Source organism: Belonocnema kinseyi, chromosome 4, assembly GCF_010883055.1.
Source record: "Belonocnema kinseyi isolate 2016_QV_RU_SX_M_011 chromosome 4, B_treatae_v1, whole genome shotgun sequence".
Classification (NCBI taxonomy): Eukaryota; Metazoa; Arthropoda; class Insecta; order Hymenoptera; family Cynipidae; genus Belonocnema; species Belonocnema kinseyi.
In genome coordinates this window covers 141563986-141574685 of record NC_046660.1, presented here as the reverse complement: position 1 = coordinate 141574685, position 10700 = coordinate 141563986, and the positions used below count along the sequence as shown (strand labels likewise).

Sequence of the window (10700 nt, the reverse complement as noted above, 5' to 3'; positions counted from 1 at the left end):
AACCAGTTGTACTTTTTTTAGAATTTATGGTAGAAATCTTACGTAAGTTAGAGGGGGGTTATTATTAGGATCTTATGTTTTCTTATTGAGGGGGGGAGGGGGACAAAATTTCTTTAAATTGCCTTACGTAAGTAATGGACAGCCCCTTAATACATTTGACAAAAGGTTTATAAATTGAAAATAAAATTTGAGTTTAAGTAACTTAAAATAGATAGAATATTTAATTCGGATTACAGATCATTCGTTCTCCGATTATTCATCCTTGTTTTTATTTTGAATTAGAAATATTGAATATAACCTCAACTTGACCCCTTATCTGTTTTTCGTTCGTGAACGAACATTAAAGTTTAATTTAAAATTCACAAACAACTTATCAATTAATTCCTTAAATGACCATAAATAAGAAAACTCCTCAAATATTTACCGACGTAATTTTACATAACCATACATGTAATATCTCGGATTTTTCAGTAGAACATTTTGAATGTTAGGGGGTAACATTTCACATTTTAAGATCTACAGATGCTAACTTCGAACATCTAGATTGTTGGCCTATAGTTAAACATATAATATGTTAACCCAGAACATCTAGATTTTACTTTTGAACATCGACACAAGGAATGAAATTAAATTACCAGACAACAGTTGTTCGCCTAAAAAGATCCATAAATTTATTATTAATCATTTTTCGATTGGGCGAGTAGATCTTCTTTTAATCGTAAAACATAAGATAAAAAATGCAAAAATTCACTTTTTGGAAAAAGCACAGAAAAGACGAAAGAGAACATAGGCTCCTATATAATCTATATAGGTTCTATATAGGTATCTATATAGGTTCCTGTATTATACCCTATGCAGATGCGTAGTAGTTTTTATTTAATTGTAAAAAACAACATTAAAAATAAAAATTATAAAAACAAGGAAATAAGAATTAGTATGATTCAATTTTTATGCATATTATGAATTGTAATGATATACATTTATTGAAATGATACGTGTTTCAGAGCAGCTTAGAATACAATTTGAAGCAAAATAGGAAACAAATACAAAAATAATCAGAATAAATACAATTTGCTTTTTATTTTGCAATTTTTAATAAGTAATGTCAGGCAGAGTTACATAGAAATGTATTATAATTGATATACAAGTGTTGTGTATAATGTATAAAAGTTGACATGTTGGACAAAATCGAGTGCGAAGCAGGAGATACGTGATGAGAATGTGTTCGTTAAAGCCAAAAGATCTTTAACAAAAGAGAGTTTAAAATCACAAAATTACAGTTGTCGGTCCGTTCATCTTTGAATTTTAAAAGGTCTGTGCCCGAATGCGGAAGAAATGCGGAACAAATGCAAAGACTAAGTGCGGAGTGCGATTGCCATCTGTCGCGTGCTGTAGGTGCGCTCAAACTCTCTTTTAATGAAAGAGAATTCACAATTACAAATTTACAGTGGTGGATGTTTTGAGTCTTAATTTTAATATGTTCATGCAAGAATTTGCAAAAATATAAAGACCAAGCGTGTAGCGCGAGATAAAGTACAATCGAGCGCGAAGCGCGAGAACTAACTGTTGCGCGCCCTACGGGATGAGAATGTGCCCGCGTAGCGAGCAGATTTTTTATGTTTAAATCCACGCTGGAACAGTGGTCTCTCAAATTCACAATCTTTGCGCATTTGAAATTTTTTCTTTTACTAAGGCGGGTTTAAAATCAGTGCATTAATTTTAGTACAATTAAATTATAATACGGCTATATACGAGGTTATTGGAAGTACTCGCATTTGCCTAAACATTTGATAAAAATGTTTAGTGTTGCACAATCATTGATTCTGTACCGTGAGAGGATACCCACGCGAATCCGTGTACAAATAGAAGTTATTAAAGTAAAAATGATTATCGTGGTATTTTATTGAACTTTATTACCAAATAAAATAATTGTAAGCAAAGTAGTGATTCGCGCGCAGAGCGCGCGTATGAGCTCTTATTTTGGTTGACAATTCGTCTTTTTGGTAGATAGTTCGTCTTCTTGATTAACAATTAATCTTTTTAGATAAAATTTCAAATGCTATTTCCTTGAAAATTCATGTATTTTGTTAACAATTCGCCTTGTTGGTCGATAGAATGATTTATTTAACTGAAAATGCAACTAAACGCAGCTGATAATGAAGCTATTTTGTTGAAAGTTAAAAAAAAAAATAACGAATCCAGTTGAATATTCCTTCAATTCAGTTGAAAATTCATCTCGTTGACTAAAAATTTGACTATTTGGTTGAAAATGATTTTTTTAACTGAAAATGCAACTATTTCATTTTTCGTTTAAAATTTATATTTTTTATTTGAAATGCAACTATTTGTATAAAAATTGTCCTTTCTGAATTGAACATTCCTGTATTTTGTTGAAAATTCGTCTTCTTTGTACTCTCTAAGTCTGAATCAGTATATGTCTAATTCAAATCAGCGTATATATACTGCTAAAACAGTGAAATGTAGCTGCTGATCAGTGAAACTTCACTGAATAACAGCTAAATTTCGCTGCTTGTCCAGTGAATAGACGCTTCTAGTCCCTTATTTTATTCTTTCTGTAAACCTTTCGTGCTGTAGGCGTGACTCACTGAGCGTGGAAGCGAGTAATGTGAGGAAAGGGATGTAGATCTTTAAGAGTTAAGATTGATCTAGAATAATTCTCAATTTTTACATTCTCGTCAGAGAAGGTATTAGATTTCTGGAAAATTGGTTCCCCCAGTTTTTGTCAAATGTCCACGTTTTTAGACCCCCTGAATCCGAAAAACAGATTTTTACGATTGTGTTTGACGCCTAATTAACAATTAAGTTTCTTTTGCGCATGTCAAATATAATTTAAAATACTGTGGCATACACGTCTCGCTTGAATAAATACAATTTTGTATGCCAGATCTTGAATTTTTCTTAATTTCATTATGCATATTAATGTTACATTAATCTAAACCTTGAAGTAACAAACGTGATAAATGCAATTCTGTAGAAAATTCAGATCAAATTCAGATAGAAGAATTTCATTTTACCTTCATCGCAAAATACCTTAAAAATGCATTTTTAACGTTTCATTAATATAAACATACATTGTTGGATGAATTTGCATTTTAATAATTAGAATAATAACTGGAAAATTCTAAAAAATTATATGTTGATAAAAAAATTTCCATTTATTTGTGTTGAATTTATCGGAAAGTTCTTCCTTTGAAAAGAACAACTTCTGTAAATCATAATAAACGTGTTAAGAAAATTCGATAAGAACAGAAATAAATATTGAAGTTCACCCCCATCATGGAATACTCATCCCCAGTAATCTACCGAGAGTCCTAGACTCCTAGAGCAGCGATTCCCAAACTAGTGCCGCCGGCAGATGAGGCTGCCGCCGGCAGGGGGATGCCACCTCGGGCCGGGCAGCTAGGCAGGCTCCCCGCTGCGAGCAGAAGGCTACTTTCCTCGACTTTCGTATACCTACCACGAATGACCCTTTCATTGTTATGAACTTGCAATAACTGAAATTATAAAGACTTAGCTCAATTAAATTTTAATTGGCTGAATGAATTTCATGATATAATTTAAAGAAAATGAAAACAAAGTTTTTAAAAATCGGTTAATATCCGAACTAATAAATGAAATATTTACAAATCTTGTGAATGCAACAAAAGTGCGATAACTCTTGAAGTTATTATCCGATCTTCTTCTACCTTTTTTTAACGTCTATTTGATAATCTAACAAATCTAACGGAGCTTATTAAAATTATATTGATTAATATTTAACCAACTTTTCATTTTTCTCAACCGGCTCTAATTCTCTAACAACGAAAATCTCAGCGAAGCAAGCAACCGAGCACGAACGACTAGCGTCCAGTATCTCACTTGGGTTCCAGTATTGTGCAAAAATTTGAGGGTGGGGCCCCTGCCGCTCCCCAGAAAGTGCATAAAAAGTTTGGGAATCGCTGTCCTAGAGCAGTGGTCGGCAAACTTTTTGCTAAATTTCCAGGTATGGTCAGGCTCCACCCGACTTAGTTTTTTCTACTACTTTTCGGTCCATTCATGTGCCTTAGTGTGAGTGAGCTTACTCCAGCAAGGGTCTTTTTTCCACAGGAATGTCAAAGTAAAGAAATTTTAAAAGTTTTAATTTTTCAACTAGCGATTTGAAAATATTCTCAAATTGTCAACTTTTCTAGGCAAGTAATATATCATTGGAATCGAAAAAATTCGCAGATTTGCTGGAGTAAGTTCACTCACACTAAGGTACATAAATGGACCGGAAAGTAGTAGAAAAAATTAAGTCGAGTGCAGCCTGACCATACCTGAAAATTGAGCAAAAAGTTTGCCGACCACTGTAATAGAGACTTCCCGCCTATATTTCTACTTTTTACAACCTGTTTCAAAGGATAGTTTCCCGAACGATGAAGGGGCTAGCTGCATCACAGATTAGACTCCCAAATGTTTTCTACGCCACAGGCGTAAACTTGCCAAATCTTACAAGGGGTCGTCCCAACGTGCTCCAGATGCGCTAGCACGTCAAAGTATGTCCATTCACAAATGTGCACTAACTTATTTAAGTCCAATTGATTTTGACTTAAATTGGCATTATTAAAAGCTGATATTATTATAACTTAAAATGACATTATTAAAAGAACGGTTAAATGCCATAGAAATCGGAACAATTTCACAGGTTTCGCAAAAACTTCGCATAGATTTAAAAGATTTGATAAAGTCTTCTATTATTCGACGATTAAGATTTCAAAGATTTCTGGTCGATTTAAAATACTGCATAAAGACTTCAATTATTTTAGAAAGATTTCATAAAGGTTTTATTAATTTAACAATTATCACCGAATATTTCAAAAGTATTTAAAATAATTTGAAAAGACTTTTAAACAATTCACAAAAATTTCAATGATTTCCCAAAGTTTTCAAAGATTTCAAAAATTTCGCCGAGATTTCACATAGATTTGAAAGATTTCAGATACCTTTCAAATATTTCACAATGATTTTTAAAGAATTTACCCGTATTTCATAAATAATTAAATGATTTCCCAAATAGTTCAAATATTTCAGAAAAATTTCAGATAGACTTTAAAGATTGAACCAAAGATTTCAATAATTGCCTAAGGATTTTGCAAAGATTTTGAGAGAATGCACTAAGATTTCAGAAAGATTTCACAAAATTTTCAATGATTTCCCAATGAATTTAAAGATTTCACAAAGCTTCCACATATTTCGCAAAAATTTAAAATAGATTTCAAAGATTGAACAAATAATTCCAATGACGTCCTAATGATTTTACAAAGATTTGAAACATTTCGGAAAGATTTAGGATATGTTTAGAAGATTTCACAGATATTTCCATTATTTTACAAAGACATCTATTCTTTCACAAAAGTTTTCAGAATTCTCAAAGATTTTAAAATTTTTGAATAGATTTAAAAAAGCTTTTTCGCCAAAATTTCACGAAGAATTTACAAAGGTTGCAATAATATCTCAAAGATCTTATGAAGACTTTACAAAAATTTCAAATATTTCGCAAAGGTTTTGGATAAATTTAAAAGAATTCGGAAAGGCTTCTATTATTCCACATAGATTCCAGAGAGATTTTAAATCAACAAAGCAAGAAAGAATTGAAAGGTTTCTATATCCTACGATCGCAAGAGTTTAAGCATTTTATTTGCGAGTAGGCAAATCAAGACTTTGGCCCTCCCTGGTCGATTTTCATGGGAGGCAGTGGCCCCTGTGTTCCCTTGGCAAAGCTCCACCACCTCTGATGGACATAGGAATTGGAGGGGACTAGCCACATGCTACCTAACTTGGCGCGGGGATTGATCATAAGTTACAAGGGGGAGTGGACCATGTTGGCTTGCAAAAGCAACAGAGGTTTAACAATCCAAGATCTAGGTAGAACAGCCCGCTCGTTATTTAGATCCGGCAACGACATGCCTATTCTGCCGTGATTTGGAAGATCACCGTTAACTGCAAATCGGATAAAGTCACCTGAAGCAATTAACGGTAGGCGGCTCAAGGGCCTTATCCAAAATGCAGTTAACGGTGTTCTTCCAAATCAAGACAGTATTTCTCTCCCATTTGTATGTACATATAAAATACTAAGATTTAAATTTTTTTACGATATTGACTAAGTTCTAATTGAATTTGCTTGAAATTAAAAAAAAAATACATATCAAACGATTTTTGTATCAGAATCTCTGAAAAACAAATGACCAACTGCAATTTTTTAAATTAGACTAATTCAGAGTGATCAAAATTGAATAATGTAATTAGAAAAGTAATGTTTCATTCGAAGCGATTACAATTTTACAATTAAAAAATTGTCAAAGTTAAACCTTTATTATTTAATGAAATATTAGTAATTATTAACCACTTAATTAACTATAAATATAATATCACATTTCAAATCTTTAGTAAAAATCTTTTCAAATTAGTATTAATAATTTACCGTATCGATAATCAGGAAAAGTTCCACGAAAAATAATAGTTATATAAATTATTATTAAACTTTAAAAAAAAATGGCAACTACTAATTCAGATTTTCTTTCAGATGAACCGAAAGAAGTAGAATTTTAGTCTACGATTTTAATTAAAATATATATAAAGAATTATGTATTGTCATTTTAGCTTTATTTGATATATTTTTACTTCTGATAAGGGGACCTGCTCTACCAATAACCTTCTTAGCTTCATTTATTCGTCTATCTAATTCCTCATCTATCTTCCCGTCCCTAGTAAATAAGCTACCAAGGTATACGAACTTATCAACTTGTTCAATTCTCTCATCATTTAATAAAATATTGCATAGTGTTTTCTCACTCTTTTCTTCGAACACCATAGTTTTTGTTTTATTTGCGTTAATTTTGAGGCCCATGCTCTTAATGCTTGCATCTAGTTTATTTAACATTCTTTGTAAGTCTTCGATAGACTCTGGCATAACAACCTTATCATCTGCGAACGCTAACCCACGTACCTTTACTGTTTCGAGATCCACACCCTCTTTGTCGAAGAGAATCATTCTTAAACACTTGTCCATAAATAATATAAATAACCATGAAGACATAACGCATACTTGCCTAACTCCTTGAATAATATCGAAACAGTCACTCAGTTTCCCATTCACTCTTACACTCGCTTTGCTACCTGTATATATTGTTTTTACAGCTTGTAGGATCCATCCATTGACTCCATACTCTTTCAGGACTTCTCAAAGTTTACTTCTATCTACCTTGTCAAAAGCTTTTTCTAGGTCAATAAATGCACAGAATACTTTTTTTCCTACTCTCAAACTTTTTTCTGTTATTTGCCTTAAGCTAAATATTTGATCCGTACATGACCTTGCTGGCATAAACCCACTTTGGACTTCCCAAATCTTTGCTTCTGTTATTTTCATTACCCTACGAATAAGTATTTTTGAATATATTTTGCTTACGGTGCTTAATAAGCTAATTCTTCTGTAATTATTGCACTCGCTTTTATCTCCCTTTCTCTTGTATATTGGTACGATTATTGCTTTTTTCCAATCGTCTGGGACGTCTCCCATCTCGAAACATAAATTTATCAATTTGCACAGTCTATGTGGTATGCACGCGCCACCGTGCTTAAGCATTTCAGCGTTAATACCGTCTACCCCGGCAGCCTGACCGTTTTTCAAGTTCTTAATTATATCCCTAACCTCAGTGACACAGACTTTTTCAATTGAGTTTTCCATCGCATCGTGTTACCGCAGTTGTGGTGTCCTATAGCTTCATCTCCGAATTGTCTCCTAAAATAGTCTCTGAAAGACTCTAGTATTCCGTCTGCATGATATACCATTTCCCCCCTACTATTTCTCATGTTGACAATTTCTGTACTTTTGTTTCCTTTCATTTTCTTATAAAGTAGTTTCCTGCTTCCTGCAAAGTCGTTTTGTATTTTTATCTCTTCTGCTCTAATTGTATCTTTACTTATTTAACTAATCGTTTAAGTATCCTGTTTTCGCGTCTGTAATCATTTCTACGTCTATTTCTTTCCTTATTGCTAAGACCTGCGATGTTCAAAGTTCTCTTCTACGCTTCTCTTTTTGCTTTTTGGGCAGCCTGAATTTCATCATTCCACCATGCATCACCAGAAATTCTTCCTACAATTGCGGTACCACACACTTCGATCGTACATCTAACAAGGATATCCCGTAACATTGTCCAGGTGCCCTCTATATCTTTGTTTTTTATACGGTCCTCCCATGTTGCCCTATCTATGCTTTCGATTATCTTATTTTGGAAATCTATTCGCACATCCGGTTTCTGTAGGTTCTCAATTTTGATTCGCGTTTGTTTTGCTTTATTGGTTCTCTTTTTTCTCGATCTCCGACCTAAATTAATTTTTGAGATCAGAAGGTAATGATCAGTATTGCATTCAGGACCCCTCATGACTCTTGTATCTTTGACTAAATCCCTTAGTCTTTCATCCGCAACAACAAAGTCAATTATACTGCGGCTATTTCCTTTAGACCAGGTGTACATGTGGATCATTTTATGCCTCAACCAAGTATTTGTAATAAACAGACCCCTTTCTAAGCATAGACCAACTAATTTATCTCCGTTATAGTTTGTTCTTGGATCCCCAAAATTACCTAATACTCATTCTGCACCCTGATTTTGGATGCCCACCCAACCGTTCATGTCTCCTAGTAGAATTATTCTTTTCCCATGTTCGCAAATGTTTATTGTGTCATTTAAAGTGTCCCAGAAGGCGTGTTTTACTTCTCTAGGATCACTGTCAACCGGCGCGTAGCATGCTATGATGAATAGTATTCTGATCCCTACTTTCATTCTAGCCCACAGCAGTCTGGGAGACACGAAACCATGGTCTCCGAGATGCTGCTTTGCTCTTTCATTCAAAATCCGACCTACTCCTTGTTTACCATGTGATTCACAGTCTACTCCTGACCATATTTCAAATCCGCCTTTCAACACGCCATTTTTTATGTCTTTGGTTTCGCATCCCTTTTTCTTTGTTTCAGACACACATACAATGTCTAGTTTCTTCACGTCCATAGTTTCACGCAATTCTTTTACATTGAGATCATTTAATCCCCTAGCATTCCAAACACCTAGTCTCCATTTGTCGCCTGAAACATGACCTTTAGATTTTCCGTGAGCATGCCTTTTGTCATTAAAAGTTCCAGTCCTTTCCGAGGCTATTTTGTAATTTGTATTATTCATTGTTTAGATTATACGCCCAACTAACACCTTTATGCAATAAGTTTATTTTCTGAGTCGAAATCATGTCAAAGTTAAGTATCAAATCGTCATATGCTGGAGATTGTAGTTCTAAGGTCAGTCCCCCGAAAAACTTCAGTTAATAAAGGAGGGTTGGGAGAGGGGGGAGGTAGAACTGGAACCGAGAGAGTGGTCTTGGGTTTGTGTTTTTGTTTTCATGCTGAGAAGGTCACCAGCCTTCAGCAGCGTTGTGATATGGAATTTACAATAAAAAGCGAGTTACCCCCCCCCACCCCCGCCCCCGGTTCAAAATCTCGGCGTTATTTTTAGTTTGTATGTTTAAAATTTCTTTTTTTCTTTTTTTATCGTAAAATTATAATGAATTTCTATGAATTACTTATCTTTAAGTACGTTTCCGGATTTCCTAGTAACTACATATCGACGCACAATTTTAAGAAAGTGCATTTATATCAAATTTAAAATTTTCTATTGGGCTTTTTCCCCAACCGAGTATATAAAAGACCGGCCTCTTTTAGAGTTGCCACGAAACTGTTACAGAAAATACAAGATAATATAACGATCGATATACAACTACGTCATATCCGAGAGTCGTTAAAATTATCTTGTTTAAGGTCCTCCAAAAACACATATATACACAAATATTTATATTGAAAGTCAAGAAATTTCAATTCCAAATGTGCAAAATTGAAGAAATATAAAATATAAATCCAGAAAAAAAAAAACAAACAAAAAAGACAGGTTTTCAAGAAATATTTAAATCTGAATCAAAACCAAAAACAGGTATTTTCGATAAAACAGTTAAATTTTCAACATATAGATAGATTTTCACTTGAAAAGAAAATGTCAACCAACTAAAACAGATTAATTTTCAACCCAACGTTTGCACCCCCAATCAAAAGAATTGATTTTCCACCGAATAAAAAGAATTTTTAATCGAAAAGAATGAATGTTGACAGAATTGTCGAATTTTGAAGAAAATGATGCAGTTTTGAGCCAAGTAATACAATTTTTGACAAAAAAGAACCATTAACAAGAAATTTCATTGTAGGCTTCTCGACTAAAAAGAATGAGTATACACACATATACATACATATACATATACATACATATACATATACATATACATATACATATACATACATATCCATATACATATATATATATATCTTTTTTATGTGTTTATTTTAGACTTACATCTTTGAATTTGCAATAAAAAGCGAGTTACCCCCCCCCCACCCCCGGTTCAAAATCTCGGCGTTATTTTTAGTTTGTAGGCTTAAAATTTCTTTTTTTCTTTTTTTATCATAAAATTATAATGAATTGCTATGAATTACTTATCTTTAATACAAGCACAATTTTAAGAAGGTGCATTTATACCAAATTTAAAATTTTCTATTTGCCTTTTTCCCCAACCGAGTATATAAAAGACCGGCCCCAGAGGTAGACCGCGGAAAGAATGGTTAGAAT

General features: G+C 33.3%; 1 protein-coding gene across 1 annotated transcript in view; it reads left to right on the top strand.

The window, feature by feature from the left end:
* Positions 1-10700, top strand: part of LOC117171141 — a 17816-nt gene that overhangs the window by 224 nt on the left and 6892 nt on the right. The window lies entirely within an intron of this gene.